The sequence below is a fragment of the Podarcis tiliguerta genome (genome assembly GCF_965153285.1).
Source record: "Podarcis tiliguerta genome assembly, chromosome: 8".
Taxonomy (NCBI): domain Eukaryota; kingdom Metazoa; phylum Chordata; class Lepidosauria; order Squamata; family Lacertidae; genus Podarcis; species Podarcis tiliguerta.
In genome coordinates, this window is record NC_139541.1 from 43,151,684 (window position 1) to 43,173,028 (window position 21,345).

Genomic DNA, 21,345 nt, shown 5'->3' on the forward strand with positions numbered 1-21,345 from the left:
TTTGAACCAGGATGAGAATGGAAATCGCGCGCCGGCGGTGTGGTGGCGGCAGGAGGCCCCATTAGTGAAAGGGCACCTCAGGTTAAAAACAGTTTCGGGTTAAGAACAGACCTCTGGAACGAATTGAGTTTGTAACCCGAGGTACCACTGTATTTTAAAATGTATGTCGTGTAGAAAAACAGTGCAAAACTAAAAGGATGCATGGATTCCACACCTCTCAGTTGTTTAACTCAGAGGTCTTGCTAACCATAACTTGAGAGATTTTTGGAAGCTTATTCCCTTATAACTTCAGGACTTATATTCAAAACTTGGATAGGAAATCACTTGCATCAAGTTCAAGTAATATGATAGTTGCAATGCTGGCACTTTCAACCCTGACATGTTATGTTCTCCTTAGGAGGGAAAAGGCCCATTAAAACATTTCTCCAATTATTAACATTTTCTGCACTGTCTAGACATTTAGGATGCAGGAACACACTGTTTATATGTCTGCCTTGTCTTGCTAAATGTACACATTTTAAGTAAAAACAGCTCAAGATTTTTCCCTTCTACTACAATATAACCTTTATTCACATTTTCCTCCCAGTAAAGAACCAGACAAATCCCAACAGGCTTAAGACTTAGGTTTGGCTCCAGTTCGATCAGATAGTCCAACTTCGCTGTCTCTTTTCCTGAATTTCATATGTCCAAAGTTGAATTGTGTCAAGTCCAAGGTTAAACATGATATGCAAATTCATTCCAAATAAGGGCCAAAATAGATCTGACATGAAGATGTGTTGTTGTTGGTGATGGTTGCTGCTGTGGCAGTGTTTTAAGCTGGCCGTTGTGGCTGGTTGCTCTTGTTGCTGCTGCTGTGCCTAATTAACAGCATTTTGGGGGTGTTGCTTGGCTCCTATTTTTAAAGAAAAATTATCATTTCCCTCGCGTAAAGTCATTTTCTTTAAAACCATTTCTAGTTTTGAATTAGGTAAAGGTAAAGGACCCCTGGACAGTTAAGTCCAGTAATGGGGTTGCGGCATCCATCTCGTTCCAGGCCAAGAGAACCGCCATTTGTCCACAGACAGCTTTCTGGGTCATGTGGCCAGCATGACTAAACTGCTTCTGGCGCAACAGAACACTGATGGAAACCAAAGCACACAGAAACACCATTTACCTTCCTGCCGCAACAGTATCTATCTATCTATCTATCTATCTATCTATCTATCTATCTATCTATCTACTTGAACTGGTGTGCTTCCGAACTGCTAGGTTGGCAGGAGCAGGGACCGAGCAATGGGAGCTCACCCCATCACGGTGATTCGAACCTCTGACCTTCTGATAGGCAAGTCCTAGGCTCTGTGGTTAACCCACAGCGCCACCCGCGTCCCAAATGTGTGTAAGAAACATAATTAACAAATAATGCATCCATTCCAATTTGAAAACAAGACTAGGTAATTTGGAGCCTCAAAATCTGGGGGGGAAATTTTGGAGAAGAAATTTGAAAACATCCCTCTAGCAACCAGAAAATATTCCCAACTCATTTCGCAACACTGAAGAGAGCGGGGAAGCCTCTGCTTGCATGGATCACTGCACTTGCCTCGACAGCCAGCACACTGCATAACTTTGTGGTCCAAATCACTTTGATCAAACCTTCAAAATGAGACTCCTAAAGAGCTAATTCATCTGTCAGTTCAACCTGCAAGGTGCTTTTCTTCTCTCATTACGTTTTGAAATCAAACCTCTCTTACGATCCTTACACAACTTTCATTTCCTTAAGCATCAGCAAGGTTCCACATTTCAAAAGCTCTTCACTCAACTACAAAAGGCAGCACATCATATTTATTTCTTAATCAAATGTGGGGGAAAAATAAAAGCGGCAGGACTCTCACTGAAACCTGTGGGTAAAGGAAAGGAAGTTTAAAAAGAAAGAAAGAAAATTATTCATATACTAAATCCCTAGCTTTCCTTTATCTTTGACACAAAGGAATAACATAACATGGTCAAAAAGATAAAACAATGTTTTTCATGAAACAATCAAGGTGAGAGCTTTGTTGTTGGCATCTGTCTGGCTTAAGAGACAATGGAGTGCATTTCTGGAGGTGAAGTCAAACCGTTGTGTTTGCAGTGACCTCCCTTGGGCACAAGGCTGGGCAGTGTGTATGGAGGTTTTAGGCTGCCCAGATGACAAGACCCCTCCCTCGGGCTGGCTGATTTGTGCTGCAAATGAAAGCAGAGCAATACATTTGGCACCAGCTTGGCTGCAGGAGTTGCCAGAAGGAGGCACGCAGGGTGGCGCTGTGGTCTAAACAACTGAGCCCCTTGAGCTTGCCGATCAGAAGGTTGGCAATTCAAATTGCCACAACGGGGTGAGCTCCCGTTGCTCTGTCCCAGCTTGTGACAACCTAGCAGTTGGAAAGCACACTAGTGCAAGTATATAAATAGATACCGCTGCGGCAGGAAGGTAAACGGCGTTTCCATGCGCTCTGGCTCCATTGCACTAGAAGCAGTTTAGTCATGCTAGCCACATGACCCGGAAAGCTGTTTGTGGACAAATGCTGGCTCCCTTGGCCTGAAAAGCAAGATGAGCACCACAACACTATTCCACTGTCTTGGGGACTCAGCTCTGCATTTGTGTAGGGTTTACTCCTTGGCTTTTTCTTCTCCCCAAGATGTCTTGCAAGGCAGGATCTTTTTTCTTCCCAGGTTCATGATGCCCATCTACCCATCACTTCTTCCTACAGCACATGCAGAAGCTGCCTTCTTGACCATTGGACCCACTGTTGGTCTGTCTGCTCAACCCACTGGAGCCTGTCTTCACTGAGGGATTGAGATTCATCTGTGTGGCATTCATACGGAGCCCCCGGCTGTCTCATGGACTATTGACTCGTACACCACTAATCCACTGCTACCAACCAGGTCCTCCACAGTAAATCACTTAGTCTCAGTCAGGTTCTTAAGTTAACAATGAATATTGTAGTTTATTGCAAACACAAATAAACTTTAAATGCATTCGAAACGCTGTTACCCTTTACCCTCTTAGTCTTATTTTATTCTGTCTCTAACTTCTACCTCCCCTCACACAAGAACCAACTGCACTAACTCTCTCTCTATTTCAATCTGTCTGCCAACTGCTTTCCCAACTGCCTTTTCCTAACCAACCAACCAAACAACTAACCCTTGGGCTAAGCCCTTTTATAAACAGGTAGGCTCTGCCTCTGGCTTTTCTATTGGTCTGCCTATTTACTCTTTCTTTCCCCCTGTACAGACATTTTCAAAATAATGGACAAATGCCACAATCTGCTACCCTCACCTGGTGTAGTCAGAACCATTCCTGGGGTGTGGTCGCTGTCGCATGCTGGCATCCTCTAGAAGCCACAGGTGAGAGCTGAATGCAGGGTGGGAACAAAGTTGGATGAACTAGATGAAGACATCTGAAGGCAGCCCTGTTTAGGTTTAATGTCTGATGCATTACTGTATTTTAATATTTTGTTGGAAGCCACCCAGAGTGGCTGCGGAAGCCCAGCTAGATGGGCAGGGTATAAATACAATATTATTATTATTATTATTATTACTACTACTACTTCCCCAGAAGGGGTCTGACATGTCCCCCACCAGAGGGGGGACTACCCCTCCCCTAGCTCCCCATACACCCCAATGAGAGCCTTTGAGATTATAAAATTCATTGTTCTGCTCTTGGAATCCAAAAAGGTGTTTGAGAAAGAAGAAGTGCCCCCCTCCTAAAAAAGATGGAGGTAGGGGAAATCCTTAACAGTTTTCTGGGAGATCTAAATCATATTCTCAGTTTTGCATACATAACATGTAGAGAATATTTTTATCTGCTTAGAAGTGAAATACTAACAGATGGGGAAAGTGACATGCAAAGAGAGCAAATAATTAGGAAAGATGGATGGTGGTATTTCAAAAACCCCAGCTTCAGCATTGTTGGAGATTTTCTAATGGCTTTTAAAGAAAATTCTAGGTGCTCCCCCACATTCTTAATAACACGTTTGTGACAATACGTCTTGTTTTGATGTTTCTGCCCACCAACCATGATATATCTAAACAATTTACAATTATTATCTCATGCATTTCCCCAACATTTATGACTCACTCTCTTCGAATACTTCAGGTCTAAAATAGATCTTGACTTCGCTTTCTGATGTTATTTGGCTTGAATCATCTAGTTTCAAAAAGTATATTTCAGGCAATGGACCTGTGGCTAATTTCAGAAGAGCCATACCCTCCTGTAACATAAATGGCTGTACCTGGAAGACTTTGGCCTCGATTCTTAAATGTGTTAGAAGGCAGGGGGAAGCCTGAAATTGGTATGATCATGATATGACACTGTGAGGAGGTGACTATATCAGTTTTTGTTTCTCTCATTTTTTTCAGTCTTCAGTTCCCCACATTTCTACATCGGTTTGCAAGTTCTTTTTTCCTTTCCTTCCTTTACAAAAAAAAAACTTCATAAAAATGCATTCAATTTTTCTAGCATTTTTGCAAAGCAAGTTCCCTAATACAATGCATTTTTACATGTTATTTTTGCTAATTCATGCATTTGTATTCACACTTTGCCTTTGCATGTGCATCTTTGTGCATATCCCTTGTCAGACAAACTGCATTTCAAAATTCAGAGAAGTAAAAATGTTGAAAGGTGGCTGTGTATATTGCTTTGGAAAGTGGGAATTAAATGCTGCGACAATAAAACTGCTAGCACAGTTGCAAAGCTAAGCAGGGTCCACTATGGTTTCAAATTGGATGGGGACCGGCGTTCTGAGATCCTTGCATTGCAGGGGGTTGGACTAGATGACCCTCAGGGTCCCTTCCAACCCTATGATTCTATGAAATGTGAACTGAATTGAAATTGTCCTCCAAATGGGGCTTAAACTGGAAACACATGGGTCTGGGGCAATAAGATTTTAGAGCTGCTCTGCGCACCCAGAGATTGGCCATTGGATAGCTTTGATCAAGAAGGACTATAAAGTAGGGTTGGGAAATCTGTGGCCCTCCAGCTGTTGTTGGAATATAACTCCCATCATCTTTGACCATTGACCAGACCTTGTGAAACTGTCTCTAGATGTGAGGGTTCGTTCACATTTCCACTTGTCTGAGCAATTTTCTGCTTGTCTTGTGCTTTCTAGGCACAGGTCTGATCTGAGCAGTTTTGCCTTCCCCCAGAAAACCCACTCTTTAGTGCTAAATCCTGCAGGCACCCCATCACGATCTTGTCAAGCATCTTGCCCCAAAGTGGAATAAATTCAACTGGGCAGTACCTGTTAAATTCTGTTGGGTCTAGGGTGCCCCCCCAAAAGTGGCTGCAATATCAAGGGGGCAGGCACCACACCCTTCACCACACTTTGAACACACACAGTCATATCCCCAGCTAGCCGTTATCGGGCATGAAGGGCAAGGGTCAACAGAGCATGCTGTTGAGCATATACCTGCAAGCACCTTGCCCATGCCACTAGGCTGCAAAAATGGAATCTGATCCCATAAAGGACAAAGCTCACTCAGAGCTGGTTGAACTAGTTCACAATGGAGACGAACAGTTTTGTCTCGAAAGTGCCCAGTAAGCAATTCAGAGAGGTTCTCTGAGTTGTCCCAGACCCTATTCAACCAATATAGGTACCAACAGCTTATTGATCACTTTGAAGAGCTCTGCTGGGTGGTTACTCAAGGATGCCCCCCTTGCTGCTATCATGACAATTCAGTAGGCATGGTTATGTGCTCTAACATGCGTCAAATCATCTCAAAAATACCCCCCCTCTGTCCCCCTTCCAGGTGAGAAAGAGGCATTATCAAAGTTCAATGACACATTACAGCTGTGCAAAAAGCCACAAGGAAAGCAGGACGGGTGAGGGATGTTACTTGGGCAGGTGCATGGCCTTGCGAGAATCCCAAAGGCCGTGTAAGAGAAGCCAGGGGTGCTACATTTGGCCTTCAGCCCTGAAGTTCCCCACTCCTGTATTACACTAAGATGAAACATCAACAGATTTGAAATCTGCCGAAAGAAGACGACAAAAATATGTGTGGTGGGGAGAGAAGATGGGAGTCGTGTCAGCTGTGCACTGTGCCAGGTGTTGACTTCATTAGCATTGCAAATCCCACAGATACACAGGAGATATTCTTTTCAGGAGAAGTTTAGATGGAAATGTAATTAGAACCTGTAAAGTAAGTGCTAGGAAGCGCCGTCTTGTAAGGTTGCGTATTAATATGAGGCTGAGTCAAAACTGTTCTTACCATTTCGTGTTCTTTCATAAATATATATATATTTTAAAAAATGTCAGCAGTGTTTTTATCTCCCTCCCCTTGCCTTGAAATTATGGTAATTTCTGTTTGACTGTTTTAAACACAGTAGGTCTGAGAACCTGCAGTGAAATTTCACTAGAAAACGCAGCACTTGGTGGGTACTGCGTCTTTTGTGTGTGTCAAGAACAGCAAGTACAGCAAACTTTTTAAAGTCCTGAAATCTTTCTGGAAAATAGTAATGAGATGACATGGCAAAGCATTCTGGGAATTATACATTTGTGGTGAGCAGCATTCAGAATGAAGCTCAGTGCCAAGGTCGCACCACGAATCTTTCCCCTAACATATGCATTTTTGTAAACAGTGTTTGGTTTGCGAAATTCTTTGTAAAATTTGGATAAGTGCCAATTTTGTTTTGCGTATTATTTTGGAAAGTGTGCATTTGAGAGATTTGGGTTTAAATGAGACCTGTATCAAATTTCTCCTCCAGCCCTAGTCTGGACAAACTGGTTGAAGTGCTCCACTTCAGAATTGTAACTCTTGAGATTCTTCCTTCATCCCTTGGTTGTGGCTCACATGCAAAACACATAATTCACAAGCAGAAGGTTCCAAGTTCAAGCTGTAGCTCAAAGGATCGGGCAGCACTCCTGGGAAAGACCAGTGTCACAAATCCAGGAGATTTTCTGCCAGTCAGGATAGACAATATTGGACCGGATGTTTCAGTGATCTCATTCATACTTTGGGGTAAAATTTCACCACCCACTTAAATTTCTAAATGAAATCAGTAGAACTTAAACATGCTTAACACTGGCTGGATTCTATCCATCATCTACCCATCTATTTATCTACCCTCTAGGCCAAAAAAAAAAGCACAGTAAAGAAAGGCTGAGTCATAATAATAAGCTGCATCTCCATTAGAGACGTTTTTGTGATCAAATTAGAGGGAAAGTGTTAAGTGCAAGGGAAGCAGGGAGGTGTTCACTTGGGAATAGCTTGGTTAATATACGGGGCTGCTTTAAACCCACTGCAAGTGTAATTTACGCTTTGACCTTTCTTCCTGCCTTTGCCAGCCAGGTTTCCTAAGCATTCCAGTAAGACCTGACAGATTAATCATCTGCTTCGGACCACAGCCCACTAGAGACATAATATGCTGAGCCTGCTGTGTTTGACAGACCACAGCTCCAGCGCTATGCTTGAGGGCAGCTTGGCAGCCACTTCCTGCTAGGAATGGAGATGGCGTGCAAAGGGATGTTGCTTAAACACCATACATTCTTGCCATCCCTGTTTAACCAACTTCCTTTCAAGGGAATAGGATCCAGCTGAAAACACAAGACCCTTGCGTCTGACCTGTTCACAAGAAAATTCTAGGTGGGGGGGGGGCTTTGTGCATCTTCAAGCAGATATGTTATTCAAATTAAGAAACATGGCTGTTGTTTTTAAAAACCTGCTTCTGCAATATAATTAAAATGATGCATCACACCCCAACAGTGCCCGCCACCCTTTTTTATTTTTTATAACACTTGGCACTGAATGACTAGGCAGCAGCCATCTTGATTTCCTACTATGATCCCAAGGGCTGCCTTTTTAACTTTCCACACTTCTCCAGAGATATGCTATACCAGGGACATTTGAAGCCCTGGGCTGTCCTCTGTTGAAAAGAACTCTTGAGCAATAGGCAGCCTTATATAGGAATATCAGGTCTGTCTCAATTGTAAGCTCTGCTTTTATTAAAAGGTGCCTCTTCAGGTAAAGGGCCCTGATCCACTCCAGCAATCTTTTGCTCCAATGGAATGGGGGTGATGATTCTGGTTGCCCTGGGAATTCTGCTATAGAGTCTGCTGAACTGTTCAGCAGTGGAATGGACTACTTTGGAAGGTGGTGGACTATCCTTGATGGGAGGTTTTTAAGCAGAGGTAGGATGGCTATCTGACAGGTATTCTTTAGCTGTGATTCCTGCATTGCAGGGGATTAGATGAGGTGCCTTTGGGGGGTACCTTCAAATTCTACAATGCTACAGTCTATGAGTCAGAATGTGGCAGTGCAATAGTATTGAGTAAGAGCAGGCTGGCCCTATGTACAATCCCCCTTTTGCAGGGGTTGGGAATGTCACACTCAGGGGCCAAATGCAGTTCTCCAGACATCCCTATCTGAGCCTTAGGACTTGGGCACTTTCCAAAGTTAGAGATACAGATCGGATTGTTGTGACCAGTGTACACGCCTATCAGCTACTCCTTTTGAAAACTGAGAAATTCATTCGAGTCCACAGGGGAGATGTCTGGAAACGGTTTAGCCATTTTTGCTCCTGCTGTCGGAAACTCATCTCTTACTCTGGTGTCCCTTGAGACTTCTCTGTTAGGACAGTTCTACAAATAAATCCACTTCCCTGCTTATGGCTCTTTCTATTCTCCTTCACAACTGTCCAGAATATCAGGTGCTGAATAAACAGAGGTTGACTAAAAGATCAATGAAGCTTCATCTGGCAAAACTCCAGACTGTACAACCGTGTCACTCTGAAGAACTTTATTTAAAAACACAACGTGAAGGGCATACATATGAGTCCAAGTTCCTGGAACACCCGACTTTCATGCAAAAGAATAAAAGCTTCTACAAAGGGAGAACATTTTTGTATAAAGATTTCTGGCGTTTTGTCAATAGATTGCAGCTAACAGTAGGCTGATGCCTACTCTCTGATTTAGAATGGGGGTACTTACTCCAGTTACCTTGGAGAGCATCTTACATTGGATGCCCTAAATTAATTCAGGTTAAAACTGAATCCATTCTGAATCAGTTCTATTGAATTCACAGTGATGTATTTGGGAATGTGATGGGGCCTGGAAGCATGGCTGAAGCATGTGCCTCCAATGTTTGCATTCCTTATCAGAGGTGGGGCATCAGGGTCCTATCTGGCCAGGATGAGTGCAAGGTGAAGTTTAATGAAGGCCTAAGATGTGGCTGCTGTGCGTGAACAACATATCTGATGAGGAACAATATGCTGTGTCTGAACCCTGGGAAGCCAGATTCCTTGTGGGTGGGTGCTCTTGTACTGAGAAGATAAGGATAGGGTTGCACTCATTCTGAAGGAGCAGGTACATTGTTTGGAGGTACTCTTTGTGCCAACCTTGTCACTTGAAGCTCAGGTGACCTCTGTAGCCATGAATGCCTATTTTCAGCTTTGTCTGGTCTAGATGGGTCATTGGCCTCACCCAGCAGGGCTGTTCTGATGTCCTTATGTAAGTCCTTAGGTTTCTCAATTGTTTTGGATATTGCTAAGCATGTGCAGTATATCAGAAGCATCCAAGGGTCAAGGAAATTGCAGCCCCCATATTCCTCAAGGTATAGCAACATATAAGACCGTTGTGAATGAAACCTGGTGAGTTCCTGGCCTCTGCAATTGCCTCCTGATGACATTTCAGGTTCTATAGTTTTGTCATAGAAGCAGAAATAGGTCTGAATAAGCTGCCCTCCCCCCAAACCTCAGTGGGTGAATCTATAGGGCCCCTGATTTGAGCCTAGGGTTCCTACCTGTCAAGATAAGCCAATCACTCAGGGCTGAGCCTTGGCCATAGGTGCATGAAAGGGCAGAGTGCGAGGGGGATGTCCAGTTTTGAAGCAGAGGTTTCTCACACATCTCTCAATGACTTCTGATTTGGGAAGGTGGATTAAGGAGTACAAGATGTTAACCGGGAGATTCACGTCTTAATTGTCAGAAGTAGCCAAAGCCACTATGTCTCCCATTCTATGACTACAACAATGCAGTGTTTCACCCAGGAGATTATCTTGGCAAAGGAGGGTTCACAGAAGGTAGGAAAGAAGGTTTGGGAAGGAACTGGTGAGACAGCCATAACAAATATGTCAAATTCTTCCAAGGTACAGGCAGGATCTCCAGGGCCAGCTGGCAAGTCTAAGGGAGCAGATGCAGGGGGATGCAACCGGTTTGGTGGCACTGGGCATGGAGCCTTAGGAGCGCTGCAGGGGGAAACCACAATTATTATTTAGAATGTGGCATGAGATGTGGGGGCACTGAATTTTGGCATCACACGGGAAACTGCTGAAATTTGAGACCCCAAGATCCGCCACTGAAAAGAGGCAGAATTTCAGCACATTTTATTGCAAGCACTCTTTCAGGGTGTAGGTGTTTTCCTAACAAAGATCTATCATTTAATGCTAAGGTATTATACCACTCTGATATTATTCCACTGTACCAGAGAGATTAAAATGCTGAGGCTATTTCTCTTGCCCTGTATTAGTTTTCTCATTTTACTAGGTTTTCTTCACCACACACACACACACACACACACACACACACTGACCATATTCTTTTGGGACATTTGATTGGCATGGTTCCTGTAAGTAGATCAAATCAATATGAGCTCAGCCCTGGGATGTACAGAATGCTGATAAGGAATTAGTATGAAAGGCCAGGTAAGGTTTGGTTTAAACGGTAAAGAAAAAGTTGCCTAGAATCCTGCTAATTAGCAGTGGTGGAGTAATGGTCCTTTATAGTGACTTTAAGGATTTAGAATAACATGCTTAATCTGGGAAGGCACATTAAATGAAATGAAATGAAACGAAATGATGAAACTCAAAAAGCTGAACTGCAATTATGTTTTCCAGTTTCAAATTGCAAGTTAAAAACAACAACACAGTTTTGGTGTTATGAAACAAAGACCTTCTTTATTTTGATTCTGTTTGACTTGTCCTAGCTGCTATTACGCAACAAGTTTTCCTTTTGGTTTTTTCTTTTCCCTTTCTGGATTAGCTCATAGTTGACTGCAGTCAAGCAGGGATAATAGATGGTAAGACAATTAAGTAGCCAATTAAATGTGTGTGTGTGTGTATGGTGATGTCATTGAAGGCACATGGAAGCAGTTGTAAGTGAGGACAATGCTTCCTGAATCAGTCCCATGGGAGATACAGCCAATGGGATGGGAGTGACACATGGCCAATTAGATTACCAAGAATGGATTGTGTCAATTGAGAACATGAGTTGGTAAATTGATAAGTCGACATTCCTCAAGAAAGGCTGGTGTTTGTTTGGGTTCCCCCCCCAAAAGGGGGCACTACACTGTCAAAATCACTCACTTGACAAGTTAGGGATGCTTTCTTTGGTACTGTTCATGATCCTTTGGCTTAGATCATAATAACAGTATTGATTTACTAACAACAACAACAACAACAACCCATGAACATGACATGGTTTGGGGCCGGCTTTATGAAAATCTAAGGTTTGATTCACAGCATCAGGAGGTTATACCCCAAAATGGGTGGAGGCAGAGCCAAAGGATGTTGGCAACACCACTTTTTACTTTTTATCCCATCCCATCCTCTCTCTCCCTCTCCCTTTCCCCCATTTCCTCTCTTTCTGCCATCCATTTTCCCCTATGTTACCATCTGCAGAAAAGTAAGCTAAAGGCTACATATACACTATAGCATTGAGTCCTTTCAATTAAATTTCATAGGTCTCCGCTTCACAGTTCCAGTTTGCAAAATACAGCTAATTGAAAAAATGAATGTGAATGTTTTGCAGAAACACCTTATCTCATTTAGTAATACTGTGTCTCAGTGTATACGTGACCTTCCTTGCACACTAGCAAGCTTTGTTCATTGTACAGTCAAACTGCAAATAATGTTGAGCTGAGATACATGACAATAACTCCATAGAACTACAATCATGGTTCTCCCTTTTTTTAAATCAAGACTTTGCTAGCAGTCCACTTGATTTATAAAGCTCTGTAAGTCTTCCTTGCTGTTGACATACATGCATACATTGCATTGCCCATTCTGTTTTAATACCTAAGCCTCTGGGACAAAGGCTGAATGAAAAAAGCTTGTCAAATACCAAAGGAAAAGGCAGTATTTCAACAGAAATTGAATATGGCAATCTTGAAGTGCAGTATGGATCAACAAACTGGTATATTTGTGCTCAAGAAAAGATATTTAGTTAAAGGGGCTTCACATATTTCAAAAAGTAAAAACAAGGACACCCCCAAACTTATTGAGTCCCCCCAAAAAACACACACCAAAAAACACAATTTTTCAATTGACTTGCCTAAGATCCAGACTTTTGGAAATCCCCCCTAGAAGTCAATTCTGCCTTTGAAAACCGGTAAAGTCCAGGAAAATCTAGATGTATGGCAGCCCCAGGTATGACCCAGTCAATGCATATGGAGAGTTGCCTTGGAAGAAAATTTCCACATGATGTGTCTCTGGGACACTTTTCAGGAATTCCATCTTTTAAATATGTACATGGATTTATTGATTACTACTGTATTAGTGGTACTCAGGTACTTAAAGCCAACTGGCGCATTCTACAAGTCTGGTCTAAGACATTTTTCTCCCTGAGGTGGAATTGCCCCATCAGTTCAACCCCCACAACTCAAGGTACATAAATAGCTGTGTCTGGTGCAGAAAATCACACAACTGCCTCTCCATTTCCCTAGCAGTAAAAATCTAACAGTAATAAATAAAGGAAGAGACCATTTGCTATCCTTTCAGGAAATCCAAAACTGTTTTTTTACTCTGCCTAATGAAAAAGCTGGCCCTGCCATGGCAATCACATTCATGCATGGATCTTTACATTTTTTCCTGTGAGAGTGGTCAATTCAGCCAACAGATTCAGAAAACAAAAACAAAACCCTGATCTGCCAGGCCTGGAACCACCATAATTTCAGAGTGAAGGTGGATGCCTGAACAATTCCGTCCTCTCCTTCACCATGTCAAAGTTCATGGCACATTAAAAGCTAATAACCCAGGAAAAAGCTTTGGTTAGAAAATTTATCAGTGCAAAACTGTGTGCAAATGGCCTCTCTGGTATGGGGTGTGGTTGTGAGATTCTTGTTATTGTTACTGCACAGCTGATAGACAGAGTAAGTAATTTTTTTTAAAAAAAAATACAACATAAGAAACTTAAAACTCTTCTGTGGAACAGGTCTGCTTGCTTATGAACCACAAATCAAAGGGAAGCTTGGATGTGCTGGGGCTGCAGGAGGCTCAAAAAGCGGCTTAGTTTGCTGTGGCTTAAAAAATGGTGGTTTTGTCAAGTATCTGATAGGCCACAACAGATGATTGATGGATAAGGTCTGGTTTGGTGCACTGCAAGTTTGTAGACCTGGCCCATGGCTGGAGATATGCTACAGAAAGGAAGATATCAGCTAACATTTGGATTTATTGTACACCTGAATAATACAGATTCCCATATTTCTTTTGGGGAAATAACTTAATCCTTCAGTGGCTCCGCACCTCTGACTCTGAAATGCACAGTACAATCCAAGCAGGTTTTCTCAGCAGCAAGTACCACTGAGCTCTATGAAGTTTACTCCTTAGAAACTGCACTTCCTCTGCTCAGTAGGTTGACAGTGGTCTTATTCTTTAGAAGGAGTTATATATTTTTCTACTTGGGTAAGATGACTTGGCCTCAGAGGACAGCTGCTTATAGTTGCTGAATCCCAGATGGATTTTTAATCATCGTTATGGTGCAGTGTTGTATGGATAGTGAGAGCCTATTATGAAATAGCTTTAGGAGTCAATAGGCTGTTTCCATTCTGGAGAATTTCATTAAATGTAGTTTGTAGCTATTTGGATTATATTATACTAAACATTTAAAGTAGCCTCACTCTCACTGGCTTCAGAGTAGTCTAGAGAGCCACTTATCCGTATCATAATTGAATGTTTTCAAATCAATATAAATTTTCAGAGTCTTTCCTGATCAGCCTACAACTTCATAATAATTTTATTTATAATAATATATTTATGGTAAAATTATAGTGAGCTAATAATAACTTTTAAAAATGCTAGTAAGAAGCTAAATTTATTTCTGGTGGAAGCTAATTTCAATTCCCGAAAAATAAGTGAGGTCAATTTGGAAATGATTAAAACTTGTGCTTTCAGAAGCCTTTTCTTAGTCAGATGAATGGCTTGCCAAGGCTAAAAAGAATATATCTCATGCAGTTTCATAAAAATATAGGAGAACAGTGGTCTTTCCTGAAGTGACATAAGACAGGAGTAACCCAAAGCATAGGAGTAACAGTGTTCTCCATACGTTCTTGACTACAACCTCCATAATTCCTGATCATTTCCCATGCTGGCAGGGGCTGCTGAGAGCTGTTGTCCAACCACACTGAGAGCACCATGTTGACTACTCCTGACTTAGGAAGAATCCAGTACCAGGTGCAGAGTCAAGCCCAGTTCTACCGTTGTCACTCTTGCTATGGACATAGTGAACATCCAGCAGACCAGAGGGAGACTAGCTCTCCATTTCTTATCATTGCAGGGTACTTGTCCTCATCATAACAGCCAATGCAGCATAGAACTAAGACTATCAGACCAAGACCAGAGTTCAAATCTCTCCTCAACCATGAAGTTCACTTCATTAGTTTGCCTGCTCCAGAAAAAAAAGGGCTTAGAAAAAGCTTGCTCATTTCATCTGGAAATAGAGGGTTGTATCCAACTAAGTTTTATTCTACATAGACCTGCTGGAATTAATGTGTCTAAATTAACCATAGCCATTAATTTGAACGGGTCCACTACCCATGAATGGTAGTTAGCTACCATCCACAGTTTTCATTGGCTGTGCTGCCAGCCCCAATGCATTTTTTGGTGCAGCAAATGAGAAATGTACAACGCAGTAGCCCTCTTTCAGTGTTCAACAGCATCCCAGAGAGCTCATATTGTGTCATGGCATGGGTGCATCATGTGCCGCCCGCAAGCCCATCTCTCCTCTCCTGTCCTTGGTGCGTTCAAAGCAAAGACCTGACTGCATTGCAGCTAAATCCTTCCCACAATCAGCTGCACAGTGCAATCAGTGTTCCCAATCAGTGCTCTGCCTTGAGCAGAATATGGTTAGAATATTCCTGCTGGCTTTGTCATGGAATGCATGAAGGTTGAGAGAGGAGAAAATGAGGCCAGTGTATGCAAGGATGTTGAGAGTGGGGGCTTATGAATATATACCCCTTTCCTAGTTTGACCCCCTCTCCCCATCTTCTGAAGGACTGAAAAGGGTTAGTGGTATCCTTACATACGTTTATGTTAATGCCACCGAGGATGAGAGGATGGAGACTTGATAGCAGCTCCACTTCTTTGGAACTGCCTTCCTAGAGAATCCCAGTTCCAATCCCTAAATTGGAAAGTTTCTGGAAACTCTGCCATATGTTCTGGTTTAGAAAGACCCTTTGAAATATTCTGGACATTTTAGAATTTGCATGAATGCAGCCATTTATATGTTCTGTCCCATGGGGCATTAGAATAAGCAGGATTCATTGGATACTTAGGGGGTAGTCACTTTAAGATTCTGTTTAAGGCTTATTCTACATTTGCTTTCTGGTTTTGACATCCTGGTGCAATTCCATTAAGCCTTGGAGTTTGTTTGTTAAGAATGCAACAGTAAAGCTGGGGAAAAACACACAAAACTTTCCAAGTCTCTCAGTGTAAAGAGCCTCGAGAGAACCAAACACATAGTCCCAGAATCCTACATGGAGACAAAGCGAATTTCACATAAAAACATGCTATTCAAAAATGTTGATTGCAAGCTCAGTGTAATTAGTGTGGCTTGAGTATCCATTGCTAATTGTTCTCAGCCATCGTGAAGTCTGGGCATTCATGAACAGCCACCGCATTCAGTTTTAATTACTGAGTGAGTTGTTATCATAAACATCCCTCGGTGATTACTAAACCCCAGCAACGGAAGCCTGTTTTAAGAAGATTTAGGCACACACACACACACACACACACACACACACACATTGTTGAGCATTCTGGGTTAAATGCCATTTAAAAACCCAGAGTAGGCCTCTTGCTGAAAGCTGCTCATTAGGAAATATATCATCCTGTCTATAGGAGAAATAACTTTGCAATTTTCCTCCCACATGTGTTAAGAGTCTATCCTGAGCAGCGCAAAATATTGTCATGCAAGGGAAAACCATAGCATTACTTTTAACAAAAAAAACAAAAACAAAAAAACCCTACCTAGGCTTTGATTTTTAATCTGGCTGTTTGTGAATGTGTAGGCTGGCCTAGCACGGGGGTCGCAGAGCCATTTAAATTTCATGAGGAAGAAACTGAAAGCCATTTGGCTGGAGGGGCATTATCCTGCCTGAATTGAGTATACATGAATATCTCATTTCAGGCAAAGCAGGGCCTGGGATTTTATTTGTTAGTAAGACAGGGCTAGGGCTTCTGACAACACAGGGGGTGGCAGCTTGCCATTTTTAAAAATACATGAAATGGTGCCTTTGTTCTGTGGTATGCAGTACTAAAATAGAGACAACAGTCAAATCCCTAACCCACCACCCACCTCAGTTGCCGTATAAATATAGCATGAATTCTGGTTAGTTGGATGTTGTTATCTGAGACTGCAATCTGTTTGAACTCCGAACAGGGTTGTAAGTCCAATGGACCTGATCGATGAGTGACAGGCATGTCCCTTAAAAAAACAGCCATGTGAAGTGGAGATAGTGGAACTAAGAAATGAATCGAGGTGATCCAGGGAAGGCTGTCATGTTTCCATGCCAGATCGCATCCTTCGCAAGTCAGATCAGGGACTCCCCAAGCTTCTGAGTCGCTAGGGATATCGAGAATGCTGACAGAAACAGGAGTGTAAATTACCAATCTTCACTTACCCCATATTTGGAATGGAAAATCGATCTATTGAATGCAATTAATATTTGTTGTACTTGTTCTTTTTTAGTCTGCAAATGATTCATAATCACGACTCCCCCTTCATTTGGATTGTGCATTCTTTGCATTGGAATGGTGTGAAACAATTGTGTAATTAATTGTGTAAAATTATGCAGACAGTGAAGCAAATAATGCAGTTTTTTTGCTAGAAGCTGAACTGCAATGTTGCAAAAACAGGACTGCACGGGACGAAAACAGGACTGAATGAAGATCAATGCCTTCTTACATGCCTGCAGGTTGCACTGTGGCCTTGGCTGTCCAACGAAGTGAAGGATAAATGGGAAGGGGATTGATAGAGGAATACAAAATTTTACATGGCATGGAGAGAGTGTATAAAGAGAAGTTCCCCTACTTAATGAAGGGTCCTGCAATGAAGCTGAAAGGTGGGAGATAAAGGACAGGAAACAATGAACCACATAGAAAAGTATGGAATTTGCTACCAGAAGATGTAGTGATGCCCATCAGTCAGATGACTTTTCAAAGGGTCTAGACAATTTCATGGAGAACAAGGCTATCAGTGGTTCCTAGTTATAAAGGCTGCATGCTTTGTTCAGGATCAGGGGAAGCATGGTTCTAAATACAAGTTGCTGGGGAACATATATGGGAGAATGCTCATGGGCAGCTAGTGGGCCTTCCATCTGGTTGGCTTCTGTGGAAACTATTAGTGCTCAGTTAATTAGGCCTTTCATTTGAACCAACAAGGCTCTTCATAAGTTCTTCCTCAGACTTGGGTAGTGGCTTGCACAGGTGAAGAAAAAAATGCATAAGAAAGCAAAAACTTTCAACATGCTGAAGTTTCTTTCAATAGCAATGAGATGCGTTATTTTTTTTCCTTGAGCAGAGCAGCCAGCTTGGTTTCTGTGGAACAGCTCTGTTAGTCTCCACCGAGTAGAATTGTGATTGACAGAATTAAAAGAGAAAAGGCTGTTTCATATTTTCCCTACAGGCGCATATAAAACATGCTAAAACCTCCCTCAGCTGGCACCACACCAAACATTAATCTCAATTTACTGTGAGTTTAGCTCCCGTCTCATCCGTGGCATCTGTGCCAGGCATGGCTGGGAATTGGAGTAACACCTGATTTACCATGTTCAGAACTGTCCTGGACTTGGAAGGGATTAAATTGTGCCACTGAAGCGCATCATAGCATGACAAACAAAATGTGTATGGATAAATATAGTGAATTAAACTGGAATCTCAGTCACCATGCCTGCCCATTGCTGGTAGAATCCTCGTGTCCCCTTTTCACCATCCTCTTCATCCTTAATTCAATGCCCTCCTGCTGTTTATATTGGCCAAAGCAGACTGTCTCTATGAAAGAGACCAATACTTTAACAGCTATGAAACAGAGACAGCTCACCAAGCCCATGGCAGCTGCCATCTTGCCTTGCCGAAAGCCCAACCTTCGTAATGTATGTTTTAAAAACTGCTGATTTTATTTATCATTTGGGGAAAAAATAGGCTTGTTTGTTTATTTTACTAGTAAAGTTAATTTACATTTTGCATAAACTGCTTAGAAGTGGTGTAAAAAGCCTGTTAAAGAAAGAGAAATCCTGACATCAGTTTTGTCTCCTCTTTAACACTCAGGGTCTGAACCTTTCAAACTCTGGGCGAAAAGGGTGAGATGTTTCAAAAGTAGTAGTAATCTCTACTTTTGAGATGTTAGTTATTATGCGGATCCAGTTTAGAAATGCTCAAGATCATCTTGCCAAAGCCAAGCCAGTAAGACTCGAAATGCAGCCTCTTTTTCTAATGCAGATGCCTCTTTTGTCTGAGCAAGCCTTCCTCTGATGCATGAATGAGCCACCTGAACTTTCACCTCCTCCAGGTAATGTATTGCTTTTCAAACTCAATCACATTTGATTACCCTTCAAGGGTTTGGCTTCTGGCTCTGCCTGCTCTTCCGCAAGACCTGGAGCCACACAGCGAAACGGGATGCTCTCTCTTTTTTTTGAATGGCATCTGCTTTTATAGCTGAGTTGTAATCATAAATGAATATCAGCCAAGCAGTCTTTTCTTATCTATATTTATTGCTGAATTGGTTGGTAAATAATAGGCTTTTGCCTTAGTTCATTGCTTTTTGAAATGAAGCCTCTTTAGTAAAGATTGTTAAGTAATTGCTGCTGCAGCTATTCAAAGTGTGTTGGGGGGAATAAAAGGAAAATGAAATTTCCAATAGCTAGAATTCATATATTAGTGCAAGTGTAAATATGCTGTAAATTGAGGTTTGTTTGAACTTTTTCACACAATATTGGGGGGAGGAGAAGATGGATGTATTTACACAAGTAATATTGATATTGTGATTATTAATGGGTTATTTAAACAGGGCAACTGTGCTCCAAGAATAGCATACACCAGCTTTAAGCTAAAATAAATTTCCCTCCAAAACTTCACATTGGTGTTATCTTTTGCAAATTTTGATGTCAAGTATTGTCTAGTTAGAAAACATTCAAGCAAGCAGAGACTGACTATTCTCTGTGTAATTTATATCAAACTTTGATGTCTTATATTCCATAAGCAGCCTACAGAACTACTTGTTTGTAGCCAGGATAGACATATTTCAAGTAAATAGATCGACATCTATCAGATGATGGAAGCACTTATAACTTTATCCCAGCGAGCACCATGCTCATAAGTACACAACTGATAATACGCAGTTCAACTAAAGGGTGAATATCAACAGCTCCCAAATTATTCTCTGGTTCAGATTTCTATCCAAACTGGAGAAAAATTCTCCTCCAATCTGTGCTCTTTGCCATCTCTTTAAGCCATGTTTTCTTCAGGGACTATTTGCTGCCTTTTGGTGCTGGAGAGGAAAGAGGAGAACTTTCGCCCTTCTCTTCAACCACACCTAGGACAACTAGGGGCAGCACTCAGGCAGTTGTGACAAGCCATAGTGATGGGAAGGACTGATGAGTAGAGAGAAATTAGAATCAAACCTGAAGCCAACTTGAAAAAGTTGGGTTTAAACTTAGCTACTGAGCTGCTTTTAGAATATTCCTGAAATGTGTCTGTTATGGTGGTGGAATACTTTCTTGCCTAAGTGTTATTTTCACATACAAGACACCGGTGGGACAATTCAAGATTCAGGTTGAAATGTCATTGTTTAATACTATGGGAATTATGCAAATATTTACTTTAATAGCTATGAAACTCTGGTGCCATTGCTAATGAAGGACAGTTTTCCAGCCACTCCTAGTCAAATAGAGCCGGGTGGAGAATTTATTGGAAACATTTCCAACTTTGCTTATCTTAAGCAATGAGAACAGAAAGGGACTCTACATTCTTGTGCACAAAGAGAAATCGCAGATGCTTTGTAAAGAATGTCATATAAACACAGGACTTAAGGTCCATTTCCCCGTGATGTCCTCTGTATATTTTTTATCCACCCCACAGTTTCTATTCAGTGTCTATTCTGCTGCACTAATTTCCTGATGTGTACCAATACATTCCCCACTATCTTGCAGCCAGTTGCAAATGGCATGAAAATCCCCGGTTTTTCCATTCAAATCTTAGATTGTGAAATTTCAAGTTGGGTTTAGATGTGGAATGTTTGAAGTAAGGAGCAAACTTGTTCCCTCCTGCTCTGGACGGTAGGGCTTGAACCAATGACTTCCTTGTTACAAGAAAGGAGATTCTAACAAAACATCAGGAAGAACTTTCTGACAGTAAGAGCTGTTTGACAGTGGAATGGACTCCCTTGGGAGGTTGTAGACTCTTCTTCATTGGAGGTTTCTAAGCAGAGGTTGGATGGCCTGTCATGGATGCTTTAGCTGAGATTCCTGTGTTGCAGGGGGTTTGTCTAGGTGATCCTTGGGGTCCCTTCCAACTCTATGATTCATTAATTCTAACAGATGCCCACAGTCAAAGCAAAGAGGGTTTACCTCTTGTTTGACAGCCAACAAGTGGGGATTAACCTGCCCTAGAATCTTAGGGTGAAGGGTGGGTAATAATAACAATTGTAACAACAATTACAATCATTGTAATAATAATGATAACAACAATAACAATTACCATCTATTTGGTAATAACATTCACAAAGAAAAATCTAGAGGTGAAATTTAGGAAGCAAATTAATTTTGCAGATCTAGCTTGAACATTATTTCTAGAACTCAGTTTAGCCTATCCCTCCCCCCTTCCTACTCTTTTCCGTAAGTTCTTTCCACCAGTTCCTCCCCTGTTCTTTTTCTTCACAGTCACTGCATATCGATATTCCGATCCAAGCTTCTCACAGTAGGATCCAATTGACATGGTTATTTACAGCAGATTTCCACTTGTAAACACACAGAATTTAATTGTCTTTCGTGTTTTGGAGGCTGCTTTCATAGCAGCCCTGTTAAATCTCACAGCACAATTTCTCTGATGACACAAATGTGAGTACAATTTGCTCCAAATTTTGGAGATGATGGGGAGCTTCTTCTATAATTTGAACTCCCAGGAGATATTGAT

The 21,345-nt window shown here is 41.7% G+C and overlaps 1 long non-coding RNA gene across 1 annotated transcript in view; it reads left to right on the forward strand.

Annotated features, from left to right (window-relative positions):
* Window positions 1–2,562: 2,562 nt before the first annotated feature.
* LOC310683078 overlaps window positions 2,563–21,345 on the forward strand; it is a 38,379-nt gene continuing 19,596 nt past the window's right edge. Inside the window, exons 1-3 of the long non-coding RNA XR_014514272.1 lie at window positions 2,563–3,181; window positions 14,313–14,495; window positions 18,655–18,724. This is a non-coding gene — a long non-coding RNA (uncharacterized lncRNA). The remainder of the gene's footprint in view (window positions 3,182–14,312; window positions 14,496–18,654; window positions 18,725–21,345) is intronic.